This window comes from Sorghum bicolor, chromosome 9, assembly GCF_000003195.3.
Source record: "Sorghum bicolor cultivar BTx623 chromosome 9, Sorghum_bicolor_NCBIv3, whole genome shotgun sequence".
In the NCBI taxonomy this organism is placed as follows: domain Eukaryota; kingdom Viridiplantae; phylum Streptophyta; class Magnoliopsida; order Poales; family Poaceae; genus Sorghum; species Sorghum bicolor.
Genome location: NC_012878.2, coordinates 6,548,891 through 6,559,080, shown reverse-complemented (window position 1 = coordinate 6,559,080; position 10,190 = coordinate 6,548,891). Strand labels below are relative to the sequence as shown.

Below are 10,190 nucleotides of genomic sequence, written 5' to 3'. Positions count from 1 at the left end.
ATCAAGGACAACGCGTTAGGACAATGAGGAACTACATAATATACGAACCCTTCAAGAAGTGTGGTGCGCGCTGATCAATTCCTCGACGGGTGTCATTTTCGGGTCTAAAAGATGTCGAAAGCTACTAAGCTAGCTAGCAGTGTGTGTCCAACTTTGCTCAATCTGAATATGCGTGCTGTTCAGTATTATCCCGGCCCGTTGCTGACTCCTATATACAGTCAGTCAGAGAAGATATTGGAAAAGAAGAATGGAAGGATCCATACGACAGCGAAAAAATAAATAGTAAGGTGGCGTGTCTGCATCTACATCCACATATCTATACAAGATTATCCCTGTGGTCAACTCTCAAAAGGCACGTTTAACTATAACCAAACAACCCCTTACGGTAGATGCATAGTACAGTTTTGCTGCATCTATCCCACACGTGCAAAGAGAGAACTTAAATTAAGTTTTGATCCGTCGATGTTAAGATCGTTTGCGTGAAATTTCCTACTAGATTGGTCGATTCATGGTAGTTCTTGCTGAATTAAAATGTTCATATATTTATTTACAGTAGATCGTTTTGAATTGACCCGCTTTTTATATGAAACGTCAAGGATAGCGTAAGCGATATATACATGACCTATTTCTGGGTTTGTTCTAAATCGAGTAGTAGAACACGTAAATAATGGACAGTATACTATTTTAATTTGTCTCACTAGGCCAGTCTCTTTCATGACACTGTTACCAAGACTACAAACTAGGTAACCGAGTCATATGAGTTCTCATCTAATGAAACTTCTTCATTTAATAACCTTGCCAAGTCAACAATTTTACTTATGTGGCATCCTATTTAATGTGCATGACACTCTCATAAAACATGTATTGAGACTGACCTTAGCAAACGTGCTCCACATACGAAATATATATGCCACGCTACCAGACAGGCAGACACTAACAGTTGTTGAATAGTTTTAGTTTGATTGAAGATCTCCTTATATTAGAGTCGTGTGTACTTTATTTTTTTGATAAAAAAGGAAGATTTTATTGCATCCCGGTCCCGGGAGCAGTATATATCGAGTGCATACGTGGCTTTGGAACGAAAACTCCCAGCCTCTGCCTGAAATCGGCACACAGAGTTAAAGAAAAAAAAAAGATTCAGCATATATTCTAGTGAAATTCAATTCTAAGATTGTATTAGATCGTCACTTATATATATATGCCCGGGTAAAGATATCTTTTGCCACTTGCTCCAAATATCGCGATGCTGCCACAACTCAATCCTGGAACCCTGGTATCTCAATGATAGCTAGCATGCAAAGAGACTATATGGGAGATGCATATAGATTATTAACATGCGAAGATCGAAGATTGCATAGAGACGTGTACCACCGTACATGTATATCTTCTTTATGTTCAGAACTTCAGATATATATATATATATATATATATATATATATATATATATATATATATATATATATATATATATATATATATATATATATATATATATATATATATATATATATATATATATATATATATATACCAGTAAGTACTTGCGACCACGACGACTAAGACTATAATTAACACAAATTCATATATATACTCATCAGTGTTGTCCTCCTCTCCTTTCTATATGTAGCTGCACACTCTGTCATGACATGAGCAACCCCACATGCATTTCATGCACAAATTCATAGTTACTTTTCCGCACCATCGATCTTCCTTAATTAGCATGGCTGCGCCGAGCAAGCGAGCCACAGGAACGAGCCTGATTTCAAGAACCCTGGAGCGGTGCAAGTCTGGGCTGAACCGGATCGGCGCTGGACGGGAGCTGCCGGTCGCCGGCGGGTGCTTCCCGGTGTACGTGGGTCCCGAGCGGGTGCGCTTCCAAGTGCGCGCGGAGGACGCCTCCCACCCGCTCTTCCGCCGCCTCCTCGACGACGCCGAGCGCGAGTAACGGGCACGCGGCGAGGGGCATCGCGCTGCCGTGCGACGTCGACACGTACCTCGACGTCCTGTGGCGCATGGAGCACCTGCACCGCGGCGACGGCGGCAGTGAGATCGTCCCCGTGGCCGTGTCGTCGCCGCCGCCGATTTGGGGCTTGCGGGGATTCAGCAAGGGCCGCGCCGCGAAATACAGGACGATGAACCCCAGGTCTTCTCCGATGGTTGCTAGGATCAGTGAGCACAAAGAGACTAATAATAAGCTCGCGCGAACCCGATCATACAGTTAATTCGGGAGTCGTCGCACTCGCACAGCAGCTGTGGTTGCGGGGAAGTTATTCCTGGTGGGTGCCTCTGCCGTGGTGATTGAAGGCCGACCGCGCGCATGGAACCTCAAACGGTACTGGAAGCAATTGCATACAAAAAGAAGACCTAGAGCTTTTTGCTAGTGATCTAGTCCTTCATGCAAGCAAAGCATGTGATAATGGAGGAGTCATCATGAGTATTCGGGAAGGAAGCTAGCATGCATGGGATCTTATGGACATATAGTTTAGGAAATTAGAACTAGATCACGTGCATCTGGCCTCCTGGCCTCCTGGGGCTCGGCAGATCCAGTCCACGGAGTGGTCAAGGTCTCCACGCTCTGCATGTTGCGGCACAGGTGCCTGAAGGTCCCCAAGATCCACCATCTCCGTCTCCTATGAGCTTGTGGCCACCACGACATCCTCCACGAGTTCGCACGCAGGTCGGCTCCAGTCCGCTCTTCACACTATTGTTTCGTTGAACCATTTTGTTAATCTCTAGTGGTGCTTCGTTCGTGGAAGCAGGAGGACGAGGGGAAACTGAGCACTATGAGGGAGGACGTCGATCTACTTAGCTCCATACGAGGCATCCATCACTGAGTCCAAGATAAATTTCTAACTAGGAACACATGGATGATTCTTATGTAGAAACGCATATAGTGATTTTTTTTATACTAATCATCGATAGTACTGTGACAGCTCCCTATGCGATTTCTTTTTCATTGTGCAGATAGTCCCTAGAAAAGGAACCTGTGGTGGAGAAATAAACATCAAGTGATCTTTGTCAAGGCTCAACAACAACAAACAAAAGAAATGATAAAGTAATTCCAGGAAGAGAAGAAGAGGAGGGTCGAAGAAAGGGCAAGCTGACATTAATGCGAGACGATCAAGGTGCTCGTGGTGGCTATTTTGATTAGTCATGAAAGATTTTGTTGTGTGAGCAAATCATACGAGCTATGTGTTGTATAAGCCAACATCTTAGTTTTGTAGATACTTGAGGGTAGCTTGATTATTGCCTTAGTATTTCGTGTGAAATATTGTACAAGTACAAATGTTGAAAGTTTCAATGAAAATGATGGGCAATATTTATCAATTATGAGTTTTGTTTCAGTTTATGTGTGTTGATATGGCAGTAAAACCAAACCATGACGGTTTAGTTCATCACCATAGTCTCTTCCTATAGTTGCCCTCTGGTTCGTCTATGACGATCAAAAAAACCAACCCATGACGTTCTATTTTGGTCCAAAAATGTATGACGAGGAATAGATGACGTTCCTATGGACCGTCACAGATAGTTAACCGTGACGGATTTTCGCTTGTCCATGACAGAATCAAACCGTCATGTATAAGTTAATTTCTTGTAGTGGTGATTTCAGTTTTGTTGAGTTTGTTCATGAAGGGAGGCAATTAAATTTCGATGCCCATGTCTTAGCTAGAAGTAGTGTATATGCATATTTGGTTTGTATCTCCGCCGAATAAGGGTTTGTACTTCCTATGAAGCTCAATAAAGGTTTTGCTTCGCCTAAATAAAAGGTATATATGTACCGATATGCATATATAGTCTTGTATGATGCTAGTCATGATTTACACGACGAGAGAGAGGCAATCGATCATATTGTGTATATATGGATGATGACATCATATGAACAAAAAGAATATGAAATTGCTACTTTGTCAAATAATTATCAGGCCCTAAAATGAACTTTCTTCTTTGGGTAGACAAAAGAGTACGAGGCACTTGCAACTCTTTGGCTGTAAAATGGGTTAACATATACCACCCCATTCACTATTTTCACTGCCACACGTTCGGGCATTAGCACCGGTCGGGAAGGGCCTGTTGTCCCGGTTCCCGAGCCGGTGCTGCCCTTCCGGGACTAAAGACCCACCCTTTAGTCTCGGTTCGGGTAACCGGGGCTAAAGCCCCCCCTTTAACACCGGTTGGTAATACCAACCGGTGTTAAAGGGTCCTGCCAGGGCTTTTTTTGGTTCACTTCTTCGGTTCTGTTTATTGTTTTTATATAATATATAATAATAGGTTTTTCAATACATGTTTTTCTGATACAATAATATATTTATATTACATGCATATTAAGCATATATAAATGAAAATTATAGGCTTAGCTTAATAATTAAGCTTTGCCTATAATAAAATGAATAGGCCACATCAAAAATTAAATAGATATGTAAAAAGCTTTATATATATATATAGTTTTATATGTACAAAATTCATAACACATATATACATACTACTACACAGAACGGATATAGTAACACCAACTTGTGTTACTGTAGGTTAGAAAAAGTGTTACTAGCTCTCTTAGTAACACATATTTTTTTTGTGTTCCAATTGGCCATGTTACTATAGACTAGTTTATTGTAACACATTTACTTGTCTACAGGAACATTTATCTAGCGTTAGAATGATTTTTGTTGTAACACTTTTTTTTGCTCTAGTAACACTTCACATCATGATAAAATGTATAGTTTGTAACACATTTATTTATCTATCGGAACATTTGCCTAGTGTAACAATTATTATATGTTGTAACACATTTTTAGTTCTAGTAACACTTCTACATTATGGTAGAGCACAGTATGGTACAAAGGAACACATGGTTTGTAACACTTGTTTATATTTGTCGTAACATGTACTATAAGGTTTCTCCTATGCAACAGCCTAAAAGTGTTGCAATAGACCAAAAAGTGTTGTTACAAGTGGCCTCTCTATTGTCACACTATATTTGTGGTTGCTACCACAAAAATATTTTTTTGGTTGCTAGAGAGAACCTCTCTGTTGCCACATTAACCATTATGGTTGCTATAGGTAAAACCATCTTTTACCTCGATATACATATGATGAATGACGCATTTAGACACCGAACAATATACATATGATGCATGACGCATTTAGACATCTATTAAACCAAAATGTGCCTTGTTGTACAAAACATTAATAAAATCATCCAATGTCAAACTCAATCGATAATACACACACAACACATAAGGTATCCAACATAGATCACTAGATAGTTTGAAGACATCAAAATGTAATAAGCTATGTAGCACTGCAGCAAAGGTTTCCTTGATTTTGATCATCCCATCAATCGTGCGCTCAACTCAAATTTCATCTTGCTCCTGAAAAGAATCATTAACAATTAGTATATGCATCAGGTAAACTAAAATTGTAATGGAGTCGACACAGTAAGCAATTTGGAATCTTAAAATAAAGACTAGCTGGTTTGCAAATATGTTTGCAGAATTATTCAAAAGTAAAATTTTCATGAAAAAAATCTACATGATCAAGCCTACAAGTCAATCCGGTTATTAAAAAAACACTCTCACCAAAGGGTTGCAACGGGAGCCGACTAAAAGTCTTCACCGAGAAGAACTTAGCCTATATCCTGATTATAACTCAATACATGTCTCTTCTAATTGCCAAGTTTACACAAGTCAACTAGTGATATATCGACGCTAGGAGTAATTAGGAATTTTTCAAAGTTCACAAAGCTCTAATTAATATGAGAAATATTAAACTGAGAGCTAATTGAGAAGTAATAAACATAAGCAAGATAACTCACTGAAAATAGCTCTAGAAGCCTAACCAAACCACTAATTATCAAGCATGGATTCAAATAAAAGCAAGAGAGGTGCCTAGAAGTTGCCGAAAATAAATACAAAGAACTTACTGCACTGACAACTACCATGCACCCTGCAGCTAGCGAACACATAAAATATATTGTTAACCAATTAAGCTTGTTCTAACACAAATAACTACAACTCAAATATTTGACAAAGGAACAATAGTTAAACCAAAGCTCATGCTTGCCACTGCATATCACCCAAGACAAAAGAGCAATATTGAAACCAAAGTCCATAATAATCCGAACCCACACCTGCAACTCTAAATGCAAGTGCACAAGAGCTGTGCAAACCTGAGAGCTCTGCTGTTGTCAACCTGCTGTGCCAACCTGCTGATGATCCACATAACAGATATTGCTAGTGCTACTGCAAGGAAATAAAATGTGTTTGTCACAAGAAATCGAAGAACAAAGCAGAGTTGGGCTGTGGTTAATGCTGTAAACTCCAGCTAGCAGAGCAGAGAGAGCACAGCTCCTCTTGTGAACGAAAAGTTGCTGTAGAGATAACTGTTGTTCCTGGGCTAGCTGCTGCTGCTACTTGACCTGCAGATCAGGGACATGAGATGGCTGCTGCTGTTGGCACAAAGTGAAAGAGCAGAGGGAGCTTTCGTGCTACAATGCTGCCTAAAAACAGTAAAAATACATTGTAAAAGCAGCAGGCCGAAATCCACTCTCAGCATACTGAACTTTTGTGCATTTAAATTCAGACAGAGCTTGAGACAAATTAATCAAGAGAGTATCTATTAACATCTAAGTAACACCTCTGACTGAAAGCCGATGCTGCAATCTTTGGGTACATCTTCATTGACAATTCATACAATAAGGTGGTGAAGAAAATAATTTCATGAAACTTCCGCTCTTTGTTGCCAAATTAGAGCAAGGCACTCTACATTTCAAAAGGCAATAGGCTCTCCAACTCAACTATGAATTCATAAGATTGTTTCTTACAGTTAGATTCTAAAATCAGAGTACAATTTTCTGATGATGACATCAAGATTATATCATGTATCTAGATAAAATGCATCAGACATAGATAACTGTCCTGAAAATGTGAAGATGCATGAACAAACCAATGCAGAAAAAAAAATCGACACTTTTGCATGACTGTAATTTCAGAGTGCAGGAAACAAGGCAGAGATCAAAGGATATCACCTTGGCTCAGAAGCTGTTGTATATGGGCAGCAACTGCATGAAAGGCACATACCGGTTGATGATGGGGCACATACACCGAGGCTTCAGGTGTCCACCACACCCGCGCTTCTGCCGGCGGTGTCACAGTCATGTCCCCTGCCGCAACCATATCCCAAGCCGGCAAGCCATCGAGCTGCTGCATCTTCCGCACGGCCGCACCATCAAGATCAGCCCCTGCCTCTGGCCTTTGCATCGGCTGAGAGAGTGAGGAGCTGTGGAGTCCGGACTCCATCTGGAGGGCTCAGGCGGGAAGCTGGCCCCTGGCAAGAGACGAGGGCGCCAGGTGGATCTGCGAAGCCGCCAGCAATGACGGAGCCACCCTAGCGGCGGGGTGGGGCGGCCGCCCCAGCTACCAACGGCGTCGTCCAAGACCCCCGAACTCCCTCTTCTTCCTTAGCTTCGGCTACCGGGCTACCGAGGAGAGGCCGCTCCGCCGCAAGAAGACCACTGGCGCCGAGCGAGAGCGAGCTGCAAGCACTAGGTAGTGGGTTAAGCCTGTTTTTGTTAAGATTAGCCCAAGGGCCCAACAAGGGTCCAATTTGGCTCTCTAAATCTCCAATCCAGCAACACGGTCTGGTTCTCATGCTTAGCTTCCCGAACCCCTAATTTTGTATTAACGCAAATGCTGCCACCATTGCCAGGCACCGCCCGTGGCTCACTCCGCCGCCCGCTGCAAGGAACCAGCCACGCGCTCACCGCCACCCTCGCCGGCCGCTGCTAGGCGCCAGCGCGGCACACTGCTCGTCCGCTCACTGCCATCGCTAGGAACGATGGAGGTAGGAGAAGCGGAACTTGGCAGGGGCAGCAGCTTTGCCAGTTATTTAATTTATTTTGCAAATTTGAGGCAACATCTTATGTTGTTGGTCTGCCTTTTTTACAATAACTTTTATGATTTTAGTTTTTTTGCTATATTTTTTACAATCGTAGTCGATGAATACTGTGCGATTTGTGTCATAAAGCTTTTTCGTTCATCTTCATGTTAGAACTCGCCCCAGCTATAATTTTTTTCTCGCTCCGTCATTGGAAGCCGGTCGGTGGCCGCGGAGGCGCAGAGGGCAGGGCTGGGGCGAGTCGCGACCAGGGGCGAGCGACGCGAGGACGGGCATGGCCGCAGAAGACGACTAGCGAGCGCAGCGGGGGGCGATTAAGGTCCGGCCGTTCGGACCGTAGCCTTGGTCCGGCAAATTTTCCCGCCGTCGCGCGCGCAGGCCCAGCTTTCCAATTTTCCCGCCATCACGCGCGCAGGCCCAGCTTTCCAATTTTCCCGCCGTCGCGCGTGCAGGCCCAGCTTTCCACCCACGCGCTTCTGAGATTTCGGTCCAACTTGGCTTCTCGCCCGTAGCCCAGCTTTACATCCGCCTCTCTAGGCCCAGTTTCTCACCCTGCGCTTCCGGCCCAACTCTGGCTAGCCCATCGCTGCTACAAACCTTGGGAATAAAAACAAAAAAATTGTCACAAGGTCAGGATTCGAACGCACGATCTACCACTTCTAAGTGCAAAGTAGTATAGCTCACTACCACTGCACTATATATATGTTTGTGTTCGAATGATATAATAGTCCCGTTATTAAATAGTTGTACCATTTAATGTCAAAAAAATCCAAACATCAATAAGAACAGTGTTCCTATACTAAAAATACCGCAAGACATTTAAATAAACATTTAAAAAAACAAGTAACAGGAAAATAAATCAAAAAAAAGCAAAAGACAAAAAGGGAAAACTCATGTAACATTAGAAAATAAATTATACTTGAATATCTAAAAATATATCATATAACATCATAGGTATACTACACGAACATCACATGTATACAACATGAACATCCCATCTACACAACTTGAATATTCTTAAATTTAAATAATAAAATATAGATCAAAACATAAAAAAAACGAAATAGAGAAAAATTAAAAGAATATCACATGAATAATTTTTAAACATCCTAAAATAAACTATAGAACATCACATGTGTAGTAAGTGAACATTACTAAATACACAATAGAACATCACTAAATAAATTATAGAACATCACATATATATTACGTGAACACTAAATACATCATAGAACATCACATATATATTACGTGAACACTAAATACATCATAGAACATCACATATGTGCTGAGTGAACATCACTAAAAACATCATAGAACACCACATGTGTACTAAGTGAACATCACTAAATACACCATAGAACATTACCAAATACACCATAGAACATTACTAAATACACCATCGAACATCACATAAAACATTATAGAACATCATATGTATGTATATATTACGCGAACATCACTGGATACGTCATAGAACATCCCATGTATACTAAGTGAATATCGCAAAAAAACATCATAGAACATCACGTGTATACTATATAAACATCACATATATACTAGATGAATAATAAAAAACATCACAGAACATTATAAGAGTACTACATAAACATAACATAACACAACATAAAACATCAAATATACACTACGTGAACATACATATATATATATAAAAGAAAATAAAAAAAAGTAAAAAAAATTGTTAAAAAAATTTATTAGAGTAACATAACAAAAATATAACATTTTATTAGAGTAAAACGACAAAGAAGAAATATATAAAAAAAACATGATTAACAAACTATAAATACGTAATGTATAACTTAAAAAACATTCAAAGAATAATGAAAATCACATGAAACAAAAAAACTAAATTAAACTAGAGAAGAGAAATAAAAAATAATAAGAAAAGGAAATGAAAGTAAAAAAGAGAAAAGAAATAAAAGAAACATAGAACTTTAAAAATAAAGAATAATAAAAAACACATAAACAAAAATAAGAAAATGAAGCACGAGAAGAAACAAAAGAAATGAAAATAAAAAGAAAAAAAGAAAAAGAAAAATGAAATGAAATAAAAGAGAATAATATGAAAAACAAAGAAAATAAAATAAAAAGGAAAGAAAGAAAAGAAAAAATGAAAAAGACATAGAAACAAAAAATAAATAAAAAAGAAGAAGAGAAACGAAACAAGAATATATAAAAAAATGAAAAAGGAAAAAGAAAGTAAACATGAAAGGAAAATAAAAAAAAAATCTGAAAATAGGACACCAGTGAGTACGAGTCTACGATACGAAATGCGT

The 10,190-nt window shown here is 39.9% G+C and overlaps 2 long non-coding RNA genes across 2 annotated transcripts; one reads left to right on the top strand and one right to left on the bottom strand.

The window, feature by feature from the left end:
* On the top strand, window positions 2,059-3,327 carry LOC110430605. The gene is made up of 2 exons (XR_002447972.1): window positions 2,059-2,677; window positions 2,760-3,327. It is a non-coding gene; the product is annotated as an uncharacterized LOC110430605 (long non-coding RNA).
* On the bottom strand, window positions 5,119-6,603 carry LOC110430346. The gene is made up of 2 exons (XR_002447798.1): window positions 6,167-6,603; window positions 5,119-5,369 (listed from the first exon to the last, which is right to left on the bottom strand). It is a non-coding gene; the product is annotated as an uncharacterized LOC110430346 (long non-coding RNA).